General features: G+C 36.2%; 2 long non-coding RNA genes across 2 annotated transcripts; both read right to left on the bottom strand.

The window, feature by feature from the left end:
• Window positions 1-18,352: 18,352 nt before the first annotated feature.
• Window positions 18,353-20,537, bottom strand: LOC141438976 (uncharacterized). Its single transcript, XR_012452539.1, has 3 exons — window positions 20,187-20,537; window positions 19,883-20,020; window positions 18,353-19,685 (listed from the first exon to the last, which is right to left on the bottom strand). It is a non-coding gene; the product is annotated as an uncharacterized lncRNA (long non-coding RNA).
• A 1,712-nt stretch (window positions 20,538-22,249) lies between these two features.
• On the bottom strand, window positions 22,250-24,393 carry LOC141438977 (uncharacterized). Its single transcript, XR_012452540.1, has 2 exons — window positions 23,074-24,393; window positions 22,250-22,975 (listed from the first exon to the last, which is right to left on the bottom strand). It is a non-coding gene; the product is annotated as an uncharacterized lncRNA (long non-coding RNA).
• Between the last annotated feature and the right edge of the window lie 781 nt (window positions 24,394-25,174).

Raw genomic sequence — 25,174 nt, 5'->3', positions numbered from 1 at the left:
AAGGATGTTAAGGTATACCGTAGGCGACAGGCTAGCAACCTGTCACTATTATACCTTTTTTTTGTCAAACTTTAAACCTAAAATTGCTAAAAGAGGCTCCGAAGCGGTAACGTTTCGTGTGCTCTGCCTAACCCATTTGGGATACAGGCGTGATGTTTGTGTGTGTGTGTGTGTGTGTGTGTGTGTGTGTGTGTGTGTTTAAATTGACTCTACACAAAGTAGTTAACAATAAAATAAACAAACGTTCACACTAAAGAGTAAATAAATGCTGTCCAAAATCAAATAGATATTAATGTAAGAAAGTAAGCATTACGGGCCGAGGCAAAAGATGCCCTGGGGGTCGAGTTTTGAAATTATATCTGTAAAAACAGCGTTCCAAAGTGAAGAAAACTGTGATGATTTATAAATGTGAAATGAGTAGAAAATAATTACTATCCAAATACAGATATGGTTTTAAAATCAGCCCCTGGACGATACAGATAGATACTAGATTACAGTGCTGCCTGCATCTAATACTGTAGGCAGGTACAATATACAAAGCCTCTCATAAAATCTAAAACGGCTAGCTTGCCACCAGCCAATTTGCAGTTCTTAAATGGAGACTGCGTTTTTCTAACGCTCTTTGTAAATTATTCTTTTTTACCCGTCGCGTCGAGATCGGCCTGCAGATAGACGCGTATGAATGACGCGTCTAGACTCAAGTCGGCCCAACTGTCATATTACAGTCTGGCTGGCCGTTTTTTTTTTGTACATGCTAAACGTGCTATGCAGCGCGCCTCGCGACATATTTTTTTTTATTCGACTGGATGGCAAACGAGCAAGTGGGTCACTTGATGGTAAGAGATCACCACCGCCCATAAACATTTGCAACACCAGGGGTATTGCAGATGCGTTGCCAACTTAGAGGCCTAAGATGGGATACCTCAAGTGCCAGTAATTTCACCGGCTGTCTTACTCTCCACGCCGAAACACAACAGTGCAAGCACTGCTGCTTCACGGCAGGATTAGCGTGCAAGATGGTAGTAGCAATCCTAACAATAACAATATTGCGTTTTTTAAACCCTCGCGTCATTTTTAAAATAATTACAACAATACAATACAATAACTCTTTATTGCACACCAATACAGTAAACAGTACAGAGAAAACAAGTATATACATAGAGATTTTCTAAGGTAAGCAATAGGCGGCCTTATCGCTTCAGAGCGATCTCTTCCAGGCAACCTTTACAATGGACAGAAATAAGGAATACATTTTAGCAGGTGGTGCAATTTACAGTAGATCAGAGCTGAAAAAATTAAAGTCTGATTAAAGTCTGAAGTAAAGTTATCTTCTGTTTACATTTAGAGCTCATAGGTACTTATATGTCTATCAGAGGCGCGGAGTGAACATTGTCGTTTGTAACTGAGTGAGAGAAGCATGCATAAGGGTGCAACACACTACCTATGCCATACTAAAGGCAGAAGAAGCCTATTCACAGAATTGTTGTTTGCCAAATGTTTAATTTGCTAAATGTTTCATTTTCCCATCTCTCAATATTCCCCGAAACCAAAAAAAAAATTTGGGTGTATTTTCTTATGCTTATAAAGAACATACTAGGTTAGGTAGATTTATGGAATTTATATAAACATGGTTTCATAGAAAATCGTGTGTTGGGAAAAGAAACAGTTGGGAATCGTGAGTCGGGAAAAGGCAGAGAACCATTACTGACACTAATAAAATTTAGCCAAGTTGGTTTGAATCGAGTTGTAACAGCGCCATGCCACTGTTAACTTTAAAGGAATCGATAGCTAGCTATACCTAGGTTTGTTTCACTGCGATTAGTATTAGAAAGGCACATCAGGACCTTTTGCCACACTGTGCCCCGGACCGGGTCTGTGCTGCAAGCGTGCATTGAATATAATGCCACTAAATTGTGTTTTTACGATGCTTCTTACGCCCTGCTCTTTGAATACGAAATTTTCCACTATTATAGTATAAGTATATTTAGATGTGTCAGCTTCAATTTAATTTACGTAGGTAATCAATAACACAGTGCGTTAATTTTATTGAAAAAAAGTTTTCTTGTGAAAAAGATCCCGGATTACAAGTAACAAAAATATCAAATTATCTCGCGGCTGTCTGCATAAGGTGAATATATTATCCTAAAAAACACAATTAGTCTTTCTGAATTAATGGTATGGAGCACAAAAACATCTCTGATTATCTAAGACTCCAAACATTAATGTAAGGCTTTTGTTTTGCAAATCAATTAATGTCTCTACCCCATCTCTACCCGATTTTATGAAGTCATGACACATTTCATCCTGAACGAATAGTGGTTCATACATACCCATTAACTGATGATGATGACAGATAAAGAGGACAAAAATTCTAAAAATGATTGTTTTCTGTTCTGAATATTTACAGTTTTATGTTATGTAAAATATCCATTTGAAATTTTGAGTTAAGTACTCAAAAGTTAGTGTGTCAATTATGGCAGCATTAAATTTAAATTCATCTCGGTGGCCAATTTCGAAAATGGTGAAATTTGAATTACCTAATGTTGTTCAGTTTGACGAGTACGATATAGATCGTAGGTTTTAATTGTTTGCTCGTATTACATGCCACACCCGGTACCTATATCGTTACAAAATTATCGCTGGATAAATCGGATTCGCCCATAAAGCGGAACCCTTGCAGTTGGAACATCTTTTTTTGCCAAAGCCGTTCGAAAATTTCAACTTGAAAATAAAAGAAACTTGAGTACCTACGGTGTAAAGTTTAAATAAAAAAAAAAAAGTAGATTTTATCAGGTTTTGTTTTATGGTATTAAAATACTGAAACTCTTAAAACTAAGATCATGGCACCATGGACATAGAAGATTGCTTTTACTATTTTTTACCAAGAAAAATTTACAAAAATGCGATCTCTCCAGCCACGCTGGGATATTCACTAAATACTAACTTACTTACAGTTATATTTTTTTTATATTTTTATTTTTCATATAATTCATACTCGTAGGTACCTACTCGTAGATACCATATACCTAACCTACAACCTTCGAGAAATTCTAGCGTGTAGATGTGTATCACGGTTCAAAGTTACTAACCGGCAAACAGATAGTCCAGGTGGATAGACAAAAGGTGGCGCTTTACTAATCCCATTAATTACGACTTAAAAGTGAATAAGCACAACCAAGTGCAAAAATATGTAAACCTACTTGTCGATTCGAACCGCTATAATTATGTACTTAACAGTCACGAAGGTTAATTTGGTACCCACTTAAGATCGAATATAAGTCATTTTGCATGACAATTCAAAGGATTTTGTTCACGAAATGGGTTCTAAATTAATGTTCTTGACCTTACCACGACCTATTTACTGTTACATATGAATAAGTTTACGTGGTTCATATTTTTGAAGCGTTGCAGAAGTACATATTTTACACTCGACTGTATAAACTAAAGAGTTCGTTGCCAAGTACGGATAGAGCGTCGACTTGCAGCGAAGTCTAGAGAGTTTGAACTGTCTCCAACTTGCAGTGCAGACGAGAAAATTTCATTACAATTGCATTCTGCACTCGTACAAAGTATACATCAGAACCCCGCTTATATTAACACCGCGAGTGCACTTACAAATAATTCCTTTTGTACCCGTAGCTGACCATTTCAAGCTAACTCGGAGTTACTGCTATAACAATGAAGCTGAGTGCTTTAAATAACAATGTGGTTCGTTAATTCAAGCTAAGTTTAAACAAACCCAATTGCAAATTATTAAATTATTAGTTCTCTGTCTCGCTGATCTGTTAGGTTCTAACACCTCAAGCAATTAATCTGGAAGTTCTTTAACTTATAGGTCCAAATGAAACCCATGTACGGGTCCAAACCAAAGATAATTATTATTGATTCTAAGTCTGAGGTAAAGTTAAACACTGGTGGTGTTAAGTAAGCATCAATCCACAAAATATAAAAAAGGCATCCATGTCTTATGGAACAACGAAGTGAAAGACTCCAATGCATTAATAATCGTGCCTTTTTTTTAAACAAATGCAAACTTCATGAGTGTTAAGTTCAATTAAATTCGCCACCTACATTATTAATTCTCTCGAATCACGCGTTCACTTTGAATCATCGAATAGGGAAAATTTGAGTTTAGGATGCGTGACTAAGTAAATACGTAGGTATGTCGATACGCTGAACCAAACTAACACAGCTACATTTGTGGTATCACGTCACATTGTAAGCGGAGCGCGTCTAGACAGGCCGCAGACGAATTTTTAATACGGTCACGACCGCAGCTCTACGAGTAGGTACTCGCTAAAGCTGCACATGACACAATCTGCTGCCAGCGACGCACGCATTGTGTTAGTGACAGCTGTCATAATATTAATGTATCGTAATGCTGGATGATTACACCCGTATTACTGATGTGCACAAATTGAGTAAGTATTAATAACTCAAAGCAATACTTACACGAAATACAATACACCTTCCTAAACTAGACCGAGCCTCGGCGACAATTCGTGGGACTACTCTTGTAAAGAATGTTTGCCAATGATTTGTTGTTGTTGTTTCTTTAAAAAATATGGCTCTGTCCATTGGAGGACAATTTTGCCAGTGTCTAGTAGTTTTTGTTTTGCCGTTGTACGGTAAAAAAATTCTAGAAAACGAAATATCTGCCAATGATTTATTTTTAATGAAAAAAAATTGTTTAGCCGCCTAAAATTTAATTAGTGTTCGAATGTCGAACACACCAATGAATAAGACGAGGGTTGTCTTTTATTCAAATCAACAGGCCTTCATTAGGGTGTTACCAAAATCTAAACAGCGCCATTCAGGAATGGCATGCACTCATTGTTAGCCGAGTCAGCGACATCCACGGGAGAATAAATTATCTAGAACGAAACTAACTTACCTGAGGATGACCAAAATTATTAAACTTAACTTAATTTTACCCTTTTGATTAGTTGCATTCCAATACCACACCCTTTTAGCTAGAAAAATCCTGGAATTGAAAAGAACCTACAATATTGTCAATGAAGTCATTTTACTTATTCATTTTACTTGATTTGTTCAAAACGGAAGCCGTAACTAAGACCCCTAGCTGTTTCGCAATCTTGCATTCCGTTGAAGAAGGTCGTCAGGTCTTTTGAATCCTTGGGCTTAATTTCACAGCATAACACACAGCTGGCCAATGACATTATGAGATCAATAATGATGGCACGAGTAAATGCTGTGAATCAACAGTAATGGACTATACACATAAATAAACCTACGTACTTAGTAGTTAGACTTAGATGTAAAGAAAAAACGGCTTCATGGATTTTATCGGTAGGTAACAGGAAAATAAAAATATGTTTATAGTTTTACGCAAACACATAATATCCAATAAAAAGTATATCTATTTTATTTTATTCGAATTGTATTGTAATATGTACCTAAAACCCTAAATTGAATATAAAGTTTTTTAAAAATACACATTATTATTCATACTTTTATTTTAACGATGAAACTCATGTGGTCCCTTATTATCTTTTAAGTAATATAATATATTTAAATAAATACTAGTAATCTGGACTACTTATTCAAAGTAACTTCAAATATTAGCACTGTCTGTCAACTTATTCTTAGCTCACCGACCAGTTTTTCTACCGCTTCATTCAATGTATTTTGGGATGTGTGACGCCGTAGGCTAAATTTACTAAGTTAATCAATTTCCCCACCCTACCTGCAATTCTGCATAATAATAATGGTTAGTTTTTTTCTGATTTCACTGTCCCAGGAAGTCAACCAGACGTTGGAAACGTAATAGTTCCAATTCGACTGTCATTAAGGTCGACCGTAGATTTGCATACAGATTTTTCAATGGATATTATAATAGCATACCAACTCCTGACAAATCGCCATTATCGTTGTTCATAAAGGTTGCTTGATTTATTTCCGTGCTGTTCAATTTCTATGGCTGTATGGATGTAATAAGTGAATAAAAAAATTGAGCTTCGTCACTTTTTGACGTCGGTCTAAAACCCAAAAGGTAGTATATATACGACTGTAGGTAGGTGGCTAGGTATGCTCCTGCTGACTCGTGTTGAGGTACCGACTTTAAACAGATTAACTAGGATTCTGTTGTAGCACATCAATACTTCTTCCTTTAGCTTGTAACATGGCAAACCTCCGCGGTGCGCAACTGGCCGCTTACAGAGGAACAAAATTCTAAATTCTAAATTGTTGATACTCATTTGTTTTTTTTCCGCGATTGGCTCTACTATTTGGCAGGGCGTAAGCCGAAATTTGATTATTTATAGAAAAAATTAATTATTTCACTTTGTGATAGCTAATTCACTGACTTTTACTTGTGATATAAGGGCTGCCACTATTGCAGCCCTTCCTTTTTCCTGCTGAATCCAAATCATCATCTCCACTTCCTCTCCGTTCTGCTGCCTCGGAGCAGATCGCCGTCGCGATTGGACGCTTCGAGGCTACCTCAACACCCTGCCCTGTTTCCCTACCTATCCTACAAGTCTCAGGCCAGTGTTTTTTTTTAAATTTATCTACACGAGCAGTGCTGACTGAAATAATTGTATATATTTTCTTTTATATTATATTTTTATTTTGTAACCACACGCCTTTTATTTCTCCGACCGGCTAGCCGGTTACAAGCTTTCCCTTACCTCGAAAGAAAAAACGGAACCCTTATAAGATCACTCGTATATACGTTGTGTCTGTCTGCTGTCTGTTTATCCATCTGTCATAGCCGATTACCTTAAAAAAAACTAGACCAATCTGGCGGCACGGTAGGGGGCACTACCACGGGCCAAGTCGAGCGCGAAGCAAACACTGCCGTACCATCCTTTACTGGAACCATTTCGCCGCATTTTCAGGCCCCTATTTGAGGACCTCTGGATAAGACCAAACGCAGAAATTTTCGTCATCCAGTAAGCTATAATCACACACTTAAAATCCAACATTTCAAGTCTGTAGGTCATTTAGTTCCGAAGTTAAGCGAACGCAAAGTTTCGCATTTATGACACTCACTCATCATCAAAATAGAACTAGTACTTCCCATAAACTCAGAGAGCTGAAATTTGGTACAGAGTTAGGGTTTAATGGCCACATAAAGGAAAAAATTATAAAAACTAGGATAATCAAAGATCTGGAGTACATGGTGACCCTGATTAGAAAACACAAGAGTTCAACCAAACTATTAGAGATCGACATACCGCCTTTACAAATTTTCTACAAAAAGAAGTGAAATCCCACCAAAAACATTCTGTAAAAAACTAGCCAAGTCGATGGAGCTGCTTGTTTATCTCTAAAAAGTAATGAAATCTAGACAAAGTCGTGCCAAGTCTAAGGTTCCTTACTGTGATTTCTTTATATTGTCCGCGTATTGAGTCTGAACATTTACTGGATAAGACTTAAGACTCAACATTCTTTATACGTGAGTGGGTACAAGTTAACGGCCAAGTCGCACAACATTAACTATAATAATATCTGCGCATAAGTTCAAGAGGTCGTGGTAGTAGCTTTAATCTGGGCGTCATCATGTCGTAGAAACACTGACTATATAAAATGAAAAAAAATTGATATAAATCTTTTTTTTCGTTTCTTTACTTAGTTCTGGCCCATATAGCAATATCTCTAAATTTCCGCAAATGTAGCGCATCGAAAGTACACCTTCATAGGCATTGCGGTTGGGGTGAAATAGCCTATTTGACAGTGAAGTATCTAGACCACGTCTACGTGTCTAGACGTCTGCTCCAGGAGGTCAGACAGGCCAAAGTACTGCTTTCACGTGCCGGCCGCGCCTCTCGCACGCGCCGACATACAGCTCTACAGTGTATATTATGACAAACAAGCCGAACTTCAAGAATTCCGCGGCACACCGGTAACTACACAAACTGTGCAGAATTTTAGCAGAAACCTAGGTCTCCAATTAATGTGACTCAGTGACAGTGACTCAGACATGTGTCACGTGTATAACATGTGTTTTGTGTGTGTGTGTGTGTGCGTGCGTGCGTGCGTGCGTGCATGCGTGTGAGTGGGTCAATCAACTTTTTTACCGACACTAATCTGTCCGCGACATTTTTCAAACAATTGCAGATTTTTGTAAGTAAACATGTTTTTTCTGTAATTTAATAATGGTGTATTTGAATACATGCCATCCTGCGTAAGTTCAACCTATTAAACCGTGAAATATCTTGTTGGAAGTACGATTTTTTGGTAACGCAGGAGACGCCCAAAGTGTCGGTAAAATAGTTGATTGGCCCGAGTGCGTGTGAGTGTGTGAGTGTGCGCGTGTGTGTGTGTGTGTGTGTGTGTGTGTGTGTGTGTGTGTGTGTGTGTGTGTGTGTGTGTGTGTGTGTGTGTGTGTGTGTGTGTGTGTGTGTGTGTGTGTGTGCAAATACATCATAAATATTGTGAAAGTGAACAATTCGTTGATTGATTATTCAGATCGGTAGTTCAGTATCAATTATCAAGCCCTTGAGTGAGTGATAGAGCCGCTTTCACATCGGCTCGTAACATCTGCCTGTCTGCATCATTCTGCCTTCTGCAGAATCACTGGTCAACGGATGGTAGTTAAGTATCCAAGTTTCAAGGAGTTGGGGACGTGCAAGCGGGTTTTTTAGCCGGTGAAAGTCCGGCACTGTCTAGTTCAGGGATGGGGAAACTTTTTCCTTCGCGTGCCAATATATACTAACGAAATATATGGCGGGCCAAGTTGATGCATATTTGGCTGTTATTTACTGTAAAAAAAAGATTGATACGTAGGGCCGCAGCATATCCTTGGTCAAGTTCCTCCGTTCCTTTCGTCCATAATGGATTTTTCCCGACTGCATCTTCTATGAAACACCTTACCTATAAAATTAAAAACTAAAGCAAGTAAACAAAAGCAAGGATAGTGGCTTGGTCCTTAAAACGATTCACCCCAAAAAAAGTTATTACCGCAATGTTGATAGGTAATGAAAAAGCAGAATAATGATGTTATAGTTAGTTGTCGAACTTTATTTCAGTCAATTGTAGTACAGCCGGCACCAGGGGCTCAGTATATTGGTGATGCTTAGGTACCTACGTAACTTAGAACAGGAGGTCGTCTGCCTATTTCCATTACATTAACTTTGTTTTGTTCGGCTGGGCACGTAATGTTAACATTATTTTAATAATTATTCTGAACACTATTCAAAAATTTTGTCATGTAGACATAGTTGAATCGCGCAGAATTCTCTTCCTTCCATAAGGTAAACGTACAAGTGCTCGTCACTATCGCAATAGAGATGACAGTGGGGGTGTCGTCTGTTGGGCATTAGCGTATCGAGCACTCGTACATTTACCTTACTAATGTCATAAATATGAAACTAACTGTCTGTCTGTTATCTCTTCAAGCTTAACTTATAAACGCGATATAAATATAATAATTATAATAATAGATATAGCTTAGCGACATAAATTAAGTTTAGTATTTGGTAGTTTGAAACCCTGAGAATTAGGTATCCCGGAAAATTGCGGTAGGTACACGCGGGATAGCGATTAACGAATTCTTGACAGTCGATGTCGCCAGCAAAAGCTAGTAGTATGTGTATACCTATGGTCCAGCAAGCGTCACGAAATGAAGCTCAATTTCCAACCACCTTTAATTGTGTTTTAGTTGGATGGAGGAGTTTCATTTGAAATGGGACGTATTTCGCCACCTATCCAGCCTCTGCGCACAAGTTAAAGGTCATCGGAGAAGTAAAAAACAAATATTCGGAAGGTGATTTAACAAAAAAGCTCATTTTGGTGATTTCTCATTTCTTTGTTTACTAATATTTTTAACCGACTTCAAAATAGGAGGAGGTTCTATGTTCCAATGATTGTATTTTTTTTTAATGTATGTTCACCGAAGTCAATTGTGGACCGATTTTCAAACTTATTTTTTTAATCGGAAGGGTATTCTTCTGAGGTAGTCCCATTGTCACCAAGTCAAGATCTGATGATGGAATCCTAGGGAAATCGAGGGCAAACCTCAAAATTTATAGGCACACTGTAACGGTTCGGATGTGTCACACGACCGTCACTGGGAATAAATTAGTAGAAAATTGTTAGTGGGGCCATCTATGAAGGTTTGATGGAAACTCGAAACAAAAACATGTCGACAAAGACAGTTAAATAAGAGTAATTGAGATTAGAATGTCGATGTAATTAAAGCAGGGATAATTTAGCAGTCAATTTAATGAGTAAATGTTAAATTTAATTGGAGATTAGAATTGTGTTGTTCGGGTATAATAATTAATGTAAAAAAACGCCATCTATGGTCAATTAAAGGAATTAATGGTAGGCGTCATGGAAAATTAGTGAACTAATGCCGAACTGGGTTTAGCGGCAGATTAACCTGAGAGGCTATTTAGTTAGTTTCACGTGGGAATTATAGAGGTCGCTTTAGGTAATGGAAATGTAAATTTTATCTAAAACAAGAAATATGGTCACAAATTCATCAAAAATAGACTTGATATAGTAATAGAATCATTAGTATTAGTCTACAGTAGATCTTAGATACATTTGATGTTAATAATTATGTTAATTTAAAGAAATATCAACGAAAGCATCATGGAAACGGCAAGTTGTCGAAATTAGCTAAATAAGTTAAGAAAAACCGAAAATGCAAGCATTACGTAATCGTAGTATAGATCATTGGTTCATTATCTATTATAAATTTAAGTTTTCATTCAAAACGGAGTAGTATTAGCAGAGTAATTACACATTTAGTTAAGACGAAATTACAAGTACTCTGTCGCACTGACTTAAAGTAGGAACGTGGCGAAATTATAAGCAAATTTTGAGTAGCGTTAGTTCGACAAAGGAAACTATGAATAAACGGCGCGAATTGGGGATACCAGTTAATAATTGTAGGCAAATTAGCTATTTTATAACGAACAATAGAAGTATGTAATTGGCTATTTATATTCAAAGAGTGTAGGGAGTAATAAGTAGAAAATTATCATTAGAAGTAAGATTATTGTTAGATAGGTTAAGGAAATTAAAACGTTGAGGTAAAATTGAAGTATTTGACAAATACATATAAATATTTATTGAAAATTATTGTTGTAGCACAATATAAAAATGGAACGTATTTACTAGAATAGTTAAGCTAGGATAGTGTCAAGATAAATAGGAAATTTTAGTTCAAAAATAAATTTTACGGATAAAATTTGGCTATTTTGAGATAAGGATTTGGCAGAAGAAAAAGCGAGAGCTGGCAATGTCAACGTTGTCGACTTTGGTAAGCTTGGCGTCGTTTGGTCGCTTGGCGCGAAAATACCAGAGGTCCCGGGAGAGAAGCTATAAATAGAGGTGACACAAAAAGGGCGGGGGCCAGATGGATTTAGATTTCGTAGAGTCAACATCGTTATTTTGCTAGTCGGGGGTTTAGTTTCTGTGCGCCATTTTGTTAACAAATTAGAGTCAATAGTATCGGGTAATTTTACTTCATTAATTTTAAATGGGGTTTTGATTTTATTTAATTTGAATTAATTTTAATTTACAAGAAATGTGAGTATTTCTTCAGGAAGTAAAGTGTCGGGGTCTTGATCATTAATCTTCGGAATAATGATTAACTCTCTGGTTTTTAACTATTTGTGAAATATTTAGTGCTGATTTTCATTCGGAAAATCTCTGTGTGAGGGAAACTTTGCGGTCTTGTGGCGGTGAAGTTCCTTATTTGTTCTTGTAGTGTGGAGTGATCGTTTTATAGCGTTTCATTTCAGCCTACGTATATTTTGTACTAACCCATAACTTTTCTGTGTTTTCCCAACTTAATGGAAATGACTTTGGTTCCTCCATAACGTACCTTGGTTGAGCTTTAAGTCCGTCTATATCGTCTGACACCTAACGGTGACAACCGTGGACGAAATAGGCTTCCACTTCCTGAAGCTGTGGCGGCTTCAGCGGCAAATTACTGTCGTACCAGCCACCAGTGGATTCTGTTTGTCTTTTGTAACGACTAAGTAGCGCTCGTCGAAGTGAATGCGTGTCTTGTTGACGCTTGGTTTGTACTTAAGAAACTCAGAATTCCTGTCCCCTATTTATTTACGTATTTATGCACAACGTTAGGTATTCTGCTGTTCCGCGGGGCTCCCCGTCATAGGGACTTTCCTTCGGGAAAGTTGGGAGCTCAGCTTTAGGTATACACACCATCATTGTTGATAGGAGATTAGAAGAAATTCATTGCACCGTGAATTTCTACATTACACTAAATGTACATGTGGGATTAATTCTCTAGTTTTGCTAATCACAGACAGAGAGTAGGGGCCTCAGGCAAGCTTAAAGTACAATTGTAGGATTTATTAGGGCTATATAGGTAGGGAAGTTCATAGGGCTTAGCTAGAGTAGCGTTTCCTTACACCGGGAAAAGTTACTATTTTTAACTCACCACACAATTAGTTCACCTATGAGGGTTTTCCTCCAAATTGCTAAACTCCAACACAGAGCTAGGGAAAGCTTAAACTCGCACACACATAGTTTTAAGGCATAAATTAGATTTTAAGAAAAGAGAATAAAACATAAAATTTATTTAAGTACTTACGTCAAAACTTCATTATACAAAACTTAGTTCATAAGAACTTGACTACGAATAACTTTATTAAAATTAGTAAGTTGACTTCAATTTAAAACCAAAATACGGTTTGATCATTTTGTTAAGAGTAAATAACAATAACATATTTTAGCTGTCTTTCCTATAATGAATAAGCGGGAATTGATATGACACGATCTCATAGCTAAGTGGACAATTAAATGCCAGATAACTTACTGAATAATATTTAACACAATTATCATCTAATTTCGATTTGAATTACGATTGCCAGCTAAAATAAGCTTTGTTTTGATAAAATTAATATCAAACATCATATTCATACTTTTGATTAAGATCTCATCAAATTATGTCTAGTAATAAGTTAGAGATAAAATCGTAGAGGGTTTTGGACCATCTATCAATTAGAATACAAAAGTCTATCGTGTTATAAATACATACTATCTGTTTTAGTTGTCGTTCTAACATTGAATGAACGGATGTAGAAATCCTGACTACGGTCGATAGCTTTAAGTTGACACATACCAGGCAACAGTCTATCTGGAAATTTACGTACTTTTCATTCGATCTCGATTTAAACATAATTGATTAAGGATTGATAGTTGAAACAGTTTATTGTTCATTTAAAATATATGAATTGAGACAAAACTAGTCATAGACGAGTCCAAAACCTAATACAGAGGTTATCTTGAATACCCAAGGGTTATCTAGTTATAAGCTAGTTAGATTATTATTAACGCTTGTGTTCTGGGCGTAAAGTATAGAAATCGGTACTTACTTTCTGCTTTACTCCGGTAACGCCAAATGCTGGTAGAACTAGAAAATTAGACTAAGTAGATAGCTCATTAAAATAAGTGAAAGTCACTATGAGATTAGTAATTATACCAAAATAAAATTATGTCAAATTAGACATTCCATATATCTAAGATAGATAAGACATAATCTAAATTAAGAGATACTAGTGCCTATAGTAAATGAATAGCTGTAGTGTCTAAACTCATTCCTGAACTAATTATCAAAGTTATAATTAAGCATCTCATAGAGTATTCTAATATAAACATAGAATAAGTAACCATAAGTCTAAAATTAGATTCAACTTGTTACAAAACATTGTGTTTGTATTTCCATACTTTGATTTGAATGCACCGAAAGTTAGTGCTTAGTCTAGTAAAATCACAACTTGACATATCCATAGAGATATATTGCTCTGGAGTGCGAAAGGAAAGGATCGGGGTGGCTGGAAGAGATCCTCCGAGACCTCAGGTCTCGGTATTAAACTTAGCTTTAAGTCAAAATAGATTCAGAAGTAATACAAACACAAACTCTATCCGTAGTAGAAATATTTCCTCTCATTTTTCCAAACTGATTATTCTAGGTAACCTGAAAGATCCATTTCTAGAACCATCCAGTCTAAACATACTAGTATATCTAAATTCACATCTCAGTAATTAAAGTTTCACCCTAAAGTTCAGTAGAGTTCAATCTAGAGTCAAAATTATCAGGAAGTTAGGTACTGCTTAATTAATTATAACATTAGAAACACAACTGTAGGCTTTTCAAATTAATCTATATAAATAAAAATGAATCGTAAAATGTGTTGCTAAGCGCAAAACTCGAGAACGGCTGGACCAATTCAGCTATTTTTTTTTTCATATCATCGTTAAAGTCTAGGGAAGGTTTTTATGAAGAGAAAAACTGGAAAAATTGCTGGGAAAAAGAAAATGCGAGTATGGAAGTGCGGTAATTAATGCATCACCTGTGGGTTTTAGTAAAATGCGGAGTGATGCGAATGTTTGCTACTCAATTTTATTTAGGCGTTTTGTTTTATTAATCCCCCTTATTTTGCATTTGCATGCTTGCTTGCTTGGCTGGAAGATGTTTGGACCTATAGTGTCTGAAATAGGGACGTTTTCTTCCATTTTTTTTCGTACACTACTTTTTTCGTTTAAAGTGGAACGAAGATTGCCGAGTAAATGAGTTTTATGACATGAGTACCTTAATACTACCTACTAAATAATAACAAAAACAAATTTAAATGAACTAAAATAATTTACTTGCTCACCCGCGACCTTACGAGTGTAGTGTGGTGGTGGTGATGGATGGGTTTGTGTGATTTGTGTGTGTTCTTACAGTGTGGAGGTGGATGAACTGCATGAACACGCATATTTTGCATAAGCTTAGCTATCGTAAGGTCGCGGGTGAGCAAGGAAATTATTTTAGTTCATTGATATGGACCTCCGCAAAGTAACGCCTGATTCAATAAATTATTTAAAAACAAATTTGTTTACGTTCCTCAATTTACATTGACTGGTTGATTTATTTTGTGTTTTGATTTAATCTATTTATACCGAAGCAATTTGGGTCGAAGAACTCGAAATGCTACAAAGCTAATTATCAGAGTAATCGAACAGCCCAGCAACGTCAAGAGCGAAATGAAATTGAAAGGATTCGGATAGCACAAACCAGTGCAGAGCGTAATGAGCTGAATGCAGCTAATAATGTTGTAAGTTTCAATCGAGCTGCTTTCAATTACAATGTTACAATTGACTACAGTGCCTGCCTACCAATGCGTTGCTATTGGATCTATGAACTCAGTTTGCCCATATTGTAAGGCATTGAAGTACAAAAATGAAGCCGCTGGATTGTGTTGCGCAAATGGCAAAGTGAAATTAATACCATTGGTGAAATTAATATATATATTATATATATTTAAAGTACCCAAAAAAATCTGTTCTGATATATTAGGTAGTGAAAATTAATAATTTCATCATATGCGGCATCATCACCAGAATTTAATTATAACAGATAAGTTTTCTACATCATTATATTTAGATAGCCTAGATTTCTGTAGACTTGCTTGCTTCCATGCTCGCTTGCATGCTTGCTTGCTGGCTTGCATACTCGCTTGCTTGCTTTCTTGCATGCTTGCTTGCATGCCAGCTTGCATGCTTGCTTGCTTGCTTGCATACTCGCTGGCTTGCTTTCTTGCATGCTGGCTTGCATGCTTGCTAGCATGCAAGCTTTGTTACACGCTTCCATGTTCGCTAGCGTGCATGCTTGCTTGCATTCTTGCATGCCTGCTTGCATGCTTGGTTACATGCTTCCATGTTCGCTAGCGTGCATGCTTTCTTGCATGCTTGCTTGCATGCATGCTTGGTAACATGCCTCCATGTTCGCTAGCGTGCATGCTTGCTTGCATGCTTGCTTGCATTCTTGCATGCCTGCTTGCATGATTGGTTACATGCTTCCATGTTCGCTAGCGTGCATGCTTGCTTGCATGCATGCTTGGTTACATGCTTCCATGTTCGCTAGCGTGCATGCTTGCTTGCATGCATGCTTGGTTACATGCTTCCATGTTCGCTAGCGTGCATTCTTTCTTGCATGCTTGCTTGCATGCTTGCATGCCTGCTTCCAAGCTTGCTTGCATGCATGCTTGGTAACATGCCTCCATGTTCGCTAGCGTGCATGCTTGCTTGCATGCTTGCTTGCATTCTTGCATGCCTGCTTGCATGATTGGTTACATGCTTCCATGTTCGCTAGCGTGCATGCTTGCTTGCATGCATGCTTGGTTACATGCTTCCGTATTCGCTAGCGTGCATGCTTTCTTGCATGCTTGCTTGCATGCTTGCATGCCTGCTTCCAAGCTTGCATGCCTGCTTCCAAGCTTGCTTGCATGCTTGCTTGCATTCTTGCATGCCTGCTTGCATGCTTGGTTACATGCTTCCATGTTATCTAGCGTGCATGCTTTCTTGCATGCTTGCTTGCATGCATGCTGGGTAACATGCCTCCATGTTCGCTAGCGTGCATGATTGGTTACATGCTTCCATGTTCGCTAGCGTGCATGCTTGCTTGCATGCATGCTTGGTTACATGCTTCCATGTTCGCTAGCGTGCATGCTTGCTTGCATGCATGCTTGGTTACATGCTTCCATGTTCGCTAGCGTGCATTCTTTCTTGCATGCTTGCTTGCATGCTTGCATGCATGCTTGGTAACATGCTTCCATGTTTGCTAGCGTGCATGCTTTCTTGCATGCTTGCTTGCATGCATGCTGGGTAACATGCCTCCATGTTCGCTAGCGTGCATGATTGGTTACATGCTTCCATGTTCGCTAGCGTGCATGCTTGCTTGCATGCTTGCTTGCATGCATGCTTGGTTACATGCTTCCATGTTCGCTAGCGTGCATGCTTGCTTGCATGCATGCTTGGTTACATGCTTCCATGTTCGCTAGCGTGTATGCTTTCTTGCATGCTTGCTTGCATGCTTGCATGCCCGCTTCAAGCTTGCATGCCTGCTTCCAAGCTTGCTTGCATGCATGCTTGGTAACATGCCTCCATGTTCGCTAGCGCGCATGCTTGCTTGCATGCTTGCATGCTTGGTAACATTCCTCCATGTTCGCTAGCGTGCATGCTTGCTTGCATGCTTGCTTGAATTCTTGCATGCCTGCTTGCATGATTGGTTACATGCTTCCATGTTCGCTAGCGTGCATGCTTGCTTGCATGCTTGCTTGCATGCATGCTTGGTTACATGCTTCCATGTTCGCTAGCGTGCATGCTTTCTTGCATGCTTGCTTGCATGCTTGCATGCCTGCTTCCAAGCTTGCATGCCTGCTTCCAAGCTTGCATGCCTGCTTCCAAGCTTGCTTGCATGCATGCTTGGTAACATGCCTCCATGTTCGCTAGCGTGCATGCTTGCTTGCATGCTTGCTTGCATGTTTGCTTGCATGCTTGCTTGCATGCTTGCTTGCATGCTTGCATGCATGCTTGCTTGCATGTTTGCTTGCATGCTTGCTTGCATGCTTGCTTGCATGCTTGCTTGCATGCTTGCTTGCATGCTTGCTTGCATGCTTGCTTGAATACATGCTTCCTTGCGTGCTCGCTTGCATGCATTGTTACTTGCATACATACTTGCTTGCATACTTGGTTGCATGCTTGCTTGCATGCTCGCTTGCGTGCATGGTTACTTGCATACTGGCTTGCATGCATGCTTGCTCCCTCGCTTGCGTGCTCGCATTGATTCCTCACTATAAAAAAAAGTACATGGCTAATAAGGTAACACAATATAAATTGATTTTAAGGCAGAACGAAGTTTGCGGGGCCAGCTAGTTCTCAAATAAAAGCACTTAGGTTATTGCTGGGCATAAGGTAGTTTCCTATCCACTAGACGATTCACGATCACAAGGCCATAAATTAATTTAAGTTAAATCACCATAGCGTTACCACAAGTTAAGTGTAGTATTAAGTAGGTTAAGAAGGGGTAGTTAAGTTAGGTTTTAAAATCTACATATAGAGTACATCAAAGGGCTTATTACAATATGGTATGCCATGACCAGGAAGAACTTAATTTAATTTACTTAAGTAATTTAGAGTTTGGTGTTAGTTTAATCATAGTCTGTTTACAGTTTGCAAAGCTGTGAGCTAGAATACAAACAAAAGTAGAAAGAAAATCATGACCAAAATGAGTATTTAATTAATAACATAGATAAAAATAATAACAAGTGTTGTAAATAAAAAGATTTGAGGTTAAGAATTAATTTAGATATAGATTGTAGTAAGTAAAAGATAGGTAATATAGCATAAAATCAGTAACGTTTTCCAAAACAGTGGTTGTTCTTTTAGACTGCCACAATTTGCTGTTCGTGAAATGGAGTTTGAGATTAATTTGAATTAAAGTTGTGATAGTATAGAGAATCAGCTCTCCCATTCTGAGAGGAGACCTGTATGCTTAGTAGTAGGATATGCATAGGCTGGGGTGATGATGATGATGATTATAATCAGTGTAATAGCAGTATGGAGATAGGAATAACTTGAGAATAGTTTAATAATTTAATAAATTTAGCGGGTCACAACATAAAGAACTTCTTGTCGAAATGAAGACGGTCGTAAGCACTTCCTATTTTTAATTCACTTCACTAAAAACACTAAGATAGTTTATTCTTGATTGACGAACATTCACAGAAGTAAGACGAGGGTCCACCCTTAGTTAAAAGCTGCAATGATCACAATATCTATAGGCGTGATGTAGGAGTAATCGATGCACTGTTTTCTTCGGCCTTAGTAATGAATAGTCATCTGTTTCATTAGAAGTAGCGTAGACAGTTTAGTAATATCAGATTTGAGAGCTAAGCGGATTAAAAACTCATATAAAAGTAGCGTTTGCTTTTGTTGCGAGTTGACAGTTAGAAATTAGAACTGCAGGGCTACTGCGTAACTCGAAAATCGAAGTTCGTATCGCATCGTCTCTTTTACTCGCATATTAAATGACTTAAGCGTCGGCGGGACGGCAACATGCGAAGTTCGAGTTTTGCACTTTCGTGGTATAGGGCCAGACTTCACACATGCGCATGCGTAGACGTGAAACAAGACGCCATTTTAGATATGAAAAAAATACCGGTCAAACGACATTTCATACATCAAAAGTTAGAGAGAGATAGCAATATTTTAGTTTAAGCCCAAGTAAAGCTCGGTTGCCAGACATTCTTAAGTAATAGGGGAAATGAAGTATGTATTAATTACTCAGGATTAGTTTGAGAATTTTGCTTTAGTCAGATTAGTTATGAGTAAAATAGTATTTTTAATCACAATGCCTAGAAAGTAGAGCGCAGATAATAGAAGTTGATCTAAGCAAAACAGTAATATATGATAGATTTACAGATCAGAAATTAACATAAAGTAAAAATCTGTTACTTTAGAATTTAATTTATGAGGGGAAAGCGAGAAAGTCAATTACAATTTATTACATTAAGTTTTACTTGTAAATGGTTGGTATAAACAAATCAGTAAATAACTAACAGGGTTGCTTTGTCGTTATATGAAAGTTGAGACAATTGTTATTAATAGTTTACCAAATTAATGAAATTAATGATTGAGTAATTAATGAAATGATAATAGTAGAGGGTTATAGGTAAAGAAATGAAACAATACACCAAAAATTAATCATAGCACCTAAAAGCGTTTAAATTATTTTATTAAGAGGAAGATGTCTGCGGACAGCGGTATAATTAGAGTGAGAATAGTTCCTTGATTATGTAGCTGGAGTGCACACAAGTTCAAATCGTGAGAGGTAGACACTAGTTCAATCCATGCTCAAGTATGTGTGATATAGTGATGTTCAGCGCCCATCTGTCATTAGATTGTCACACTTTCTGTAAATAAAAGAAAGAAATAAATAACAGAAAGAGTAGTTTGAAATTAGAGTAGAATGAATTTTAATTGGGTTTTAGCTTACACAAACATTTGGAGTTTAAATGTCGCTTGAAATGTAATAACAATAAAGAAATAACTTAACAGTTGAAATTTTATAAGATTATGACATAGTGAGGTTAAGAAAGTTAGTACATACCATTCAATGTCAACAACAATGGGCTGTTGTGGGGTCTGGCTTCATTGAATGAGCTCAGTAAATTTAAATTTCATTATAAGAGCGATCCGAGTGAGCTTTAGACATTTTACATTTGAGATACACTGGGTGAGGTTTTATCTGAAAGATAAAAGGCATTATTATTACACAGTTAACACTTGGACGTATTTAAAACGCGAGCACTGTTAATACCGTTTAAAACAATAGTTAGTTATTGTCGAAACTTGAGGTCAAATCAATAGTTACAGTTAGATCATAGAACGTAAGTTATGTCGGCGGCACTCACCTGTTAAATTATAAACTCGCGGATACGGAAAGTTTTAGTTATCTTTAAATACTTTTAGTGTAATAAAGACAAGCGTAAGTTCATAGTAAATTGAGGTTAGAATCTTTCTTTGACGATAGAATTATAGTGTTGACGTTGGCAGCTGCGCGGTGACAGATAGCGAAGGGCGGTACGAGTATTTATTTTTAAATTACGCGTAAGCAAGGTAAAGGGTTCACGTCCATAGATACGAAACGTGGCGACTTGGAAGCGGAAAATTTAGGTGTACTTTATATTAAAATTAGGGCGATATGAGAAACAAATTTGAAATATAAAACGTATTAAAGAAAAATCAAACCACATAAAATAGAAGTTAGACTGTTATCGTTAAGGTTTAAATTTATTCAAAATCAGTTATTAAGCGGTTAAATTGGGATGTAATTATTAACGTAAAGAATTTTATGAATAATGGGGGAGATGAATTAAAATTTAGAAATAAAATATTTTAACAAGAACAGCTGTGTAAATAAAAATAAAATAAAGTAAGGCACTGTAGTTAAAGTACAAAATTTTATTATTTGTAGTATAAAAGAGGTCAATGGAAAATAAATAATAGAGGAATGTGGATTGTATTAGAGAGGGGAAAATAGTTAGTTAAATTTCATGCACCTGAACCAGAAAATAAAATTAACCACAGTAGAGGATTCAGGGGTTCGCAACTCAACTGGACCGTGACCGAATAAGTTTTCTTAGTAATAAGTTGATTGGCTAAGTTCGAGACATATTTACGTGGAGCTAAAGTGATAATTTTAATAGACCATAAGGCGCTAATATTTGTCTAGAATTAGAGATTATATAATGTTAGAGTGACTAGGTGGATAAATTATTTAGAACAATTCAATTATATATACATAATAGGAAAACATAGTAACAGATGTATTATCAAGATATGTATGTATGTATGTAAACTCTTTATAGTACAAAATAAGTAAACAAACACAATTGACAACCGATGAGATAACTATATGTAGAAAGGCGGACTTATCCTCTACCAGTCAACCTTTGAGTGGATGAGAGGAGCATTTAGATATTTATATCTGAGAGAGATTTATGATAGGGGGAAAAGATAAAGCTACCTGAGATATTATATACAGATTCTGGGGTAAATAAAGAATTGTTAAAATACTTATAAAATATTTCATGATTACATATTGATTTACAAATAGCCGCGGTACTCTTCTTTGATATCCTTCGCTGTCGAAAACAGCTTGTTTTACAAAAAATGCTTTATGTATGATGGTAAAAGTATATAATAATCTACCCATAGAAATAAGGAACTTTGACATGCCTGAGTATAAATATGAATTACGTAAAATTTGAGATAAGTGTTATTATGGCATTAATAATTATTTTGATCCAATAAGCGAATAACTTTCAATTTCATCTTCTGAGTTTGACATAATATAGTATTTTAATGTTATTTAATATGGTACAAATCAATAGTTTATAAGAAAAATTTGCATGCTTGTTTAAGTAAAATGTATGCACTCAAAAATGCTTCTCCAACTGTATTTACTGCTACTTTTTCGCAAATAAATACTCTTATTCTTATTCTTAAATCATATTAGAAATGCTTAAACAGGGGGAAATAAGTCATTATAAAAGGATAAACAACATGCTTAAGAGATATGTAGAATAGAAAAATGACATTTCATATTTTTTATGACATGGGAAACAGGGGAAACGTTAATAGTAGTGACAGGAATGAATAGAAAGGTAGATGTACAACTTATAAGAGAAATCAATATGTAGAAATTAGTATGTAAAGAAATTTGAAGCATAAGTATAAATAGTATAAATAAAGGGTTATATGTAAAAGCTACTAATCCCTATAAAAATGTATGTTCTAGTAGAACCCAATACCAACGAGATGAGGGGAAAATTTTATGCAGTACATTAGTCTAGGTACTACCAGTGAAACCTATTAGAAAGAAAAAAAAGAAAATGGTTGAAGTAGATTCTGAGACACACAAGATAAGAGTTATTTAGTTATGTTTTAATATTTATTTGGGATCAAACGGTACATTATTTTAAACCTAAACATAGTTACTATTTTCATTAACCAATAAGGCTGCCACCAGTTATTAAACACATTGAATTATATAAAATAAGTTGTATCTGGTTGAAATTAATTAAAATAAAAGAATAAAAATAGAGATTAATTAGAATACAGGTTGACATTTCAGTTAAACCACCTGTACAATGCTTATTAATTAGTGGATAAATTTAAATTAGATTAGCTTTTGTTAATTGTTGGTTATTATGCTAGTAGTGTTTAAAATAAATTTAATTAACTACATTAAGACAAGTAGGGTAATTAAGATAAAATTATGCGGTGTTGTGAGTGGTTGATGAAGTAACGGTGGGTATGAAAATAGGGGAAACGATAGAGGGAGGCGGTATGGAATTCTGAAAGTAAAATCACCCTTAAAACACATACAAATAGAAATGAAAAATTAATTTAACATAAAATTAGCTTAGATTACAGGTCTATATTAAATATTATTTATTAACTGAGTAATAAAAAAATTGTAAGCAGAGAAAATTAAACTTAAAAGCTAGTAAATTATAGTGTAACCTTATGTTGCAGCATTTACATTAACTAGAACAAATGTTATACAATGTTGGAAGGAAAAGGGAGTAAGCGCCAGTTGTATATAAGTTTAAAAGAATAGAAGTTTATTTTCCTCGGAGTGGTCATTCGCCAAAGTTATTACAGAGTTGTGGGCCATGTCGTTATTGTGTTGAATCTGAAAGAAAATGTAGACGGTTAGCATTGACATTTTGGTTAGGACAATAACAACATTTTAGATTGGTAGAAACATAAGAAAAAAATTACGATATTCACCTTGCGATTGTAAGCTCCGGCTTTTCGGTTGATGTCAGACAAGATGAGGGGTACAGTAGAGATTTCAATTAAGTACATTAGTGGGACAGCAGAACCTTGGGTTTCGTTCTTCGCGACGATCCCAATTTCACAGATAAAGAGACATGACAGCGATCATAGAGACAAGGAAATTTCAGCAACAATTTATCGGATCTGGTGACAGACATTATAATTCTTTTCCTCTTGCAAACGATTGAACCACGCAGCGTTTCACTTAGTTAGTTACCAAAGTATCCAAAGTAAGCATCTAAAGTTGAGATAGTAGGAAGAGTTTGATGCTACGCGCGCAGATTAGCTTCTTAATAATTAGTGTACAAATTTAAAATTAAATTTAATAACATAGCGTTAATGTAATTAAAAATGCGTCTATTGAAACGGCAATATACGATACGATTTGCTTTGACAGGAGGATTTGACATTTGATTTGAGAGGTTGCCGTAGGGAAGAAAAGTTAGTCACATTGTAGGAAAATTATAACGGAATTTGCGTGTTTTGAGGTGACTCAAACGGACGTACGGTCGGTAGCTAACAGTAAGAGTAATGGTTAGTTCACAAAAAATATATAGATTGCAGTTCGGAAATGAATCTTAAAGGGTCTTAAGTTTATAAATTTAAATTGAGTAAAGGATGCTAAGTTAAAGTTTCAAAAAAGAGGGGAAAAGGAGAGGAAGTATATTATAAGTATAAGTTAATGCCGAGTTGTCAAACAAGTTAGATAGTTAGATACTATAATGATAGGTGGTTTAATAAACGCATTTTGATATTAAAAAGGGGTAAAGCGAAACGCAAAAGTAAATTTGGTTTGGTTTTGTGCCAAATTAATGTTTTAGAGCTGAGTTAAGAGTGTAGAAATAGAATTATTATGGTATCTAAATTGATGACCTAAATTAAGAGTAGATAGAATATTTACAGTAGTATTAGAAATTTTAGCAAATTATATTATAAGCGTTTGGTAGTTAATATGTAGACAGTAAGAGTAGATTTTATGATATGTATATATTAGGCTTAAGTACCTGGGAAAAAAAAAAACAAACACGTAGGAAAAGGTGATAAATGGGAAGGATATTTATGATTAGGATAGGGTAGAAAAAATAATGTTGATGGGAACTATCATTGAAAAAAAAAGGGGTTAAGAAATAATTTTGAGAGTAAAACAAAAGAAGTCTGGTTAAACTAATTGGGGTTATTGATTGTTCAAGACAGCGAGCAATAATGAAACAAAAAAAAATGAAAGAGTGGTGATGGAAATGTTGTGTGAAATTATATGCTAGAACAACGAGAGGGGTTCTGAAAAGAGAGTGTATTATATTTAAGGAAATGAGGGTCTTGAATAATTAACAATTCTGTAGTATAATCGGATCATTTATTGGTAGTTATAATTGAACACATTACACTTACAACTAGAATTCTTGATAGAGGTGTTAGGATAGGCCAGTAGGCAAAATCAGTTTTGTAGACTGCGTTCAAGGATTTTAGTACTCTACTAGTGGACAGAACTAAAAATTTACACTACACATGCTCCAAGACTAGGAAGTCATTATTGAAGGCTAAGTCTGGACTGGGAGGCAAATGGATTGGGCATTTTGACCTTCTGGTAAGTGAATAATCGAAAGGAATGCCTGGGCTTAAGGAGAGAATCGTAGTTCTACTAGGACTTGATAGTTAGACCTTGCTATCATGCTTTTATTAGAAGCTGAGATACGATTTACTACTAGAGTTATCTTGCCTCACAACCAAGATCTTTCGCAGAGTCTTAGACATTCTGACTGGATTGTAACTGTGTTCATATCTGTGAGTTTCAACACTGGTTCAAATGTAGGCTAGAAATAGTGATAGTCTTAGCTTGGTTAAAAACACACCACACAAAACACATTTCAATTATAAAGACTAATAAAATTTTATTTTAAATTTTAAATATTGACATAAGTGTGATAGACCAATTCGGGCGTTAAATTGTATATTAACTACTTCTTAGTCTATCAAGGGGAAAAGCTGTAACGGTTCGGATGTGTCACACGACCGTCACTGGGAATAAATTAGTAGAAAATTGTTAGTGGGGCCA

Source organism: Choristoneura fumiferana, chromosome 20 (assembly GCF_025370935.1).
Source record: "Choristoneura fumiferana chromosome 20, NRCan_CFum_1, whole genome shotgun sequence".
NCBI classification, from domain to species: domain Eukaryota; kingdom Metazoa; phylum Arthropoda; class Insecta; order Lepidoptera; family Tortricidae; genus Choristoneura; species Choristoneura fumiferana.
This window is presented reverse-complemented; position numbering and strand designations above follow the sequence as displayed.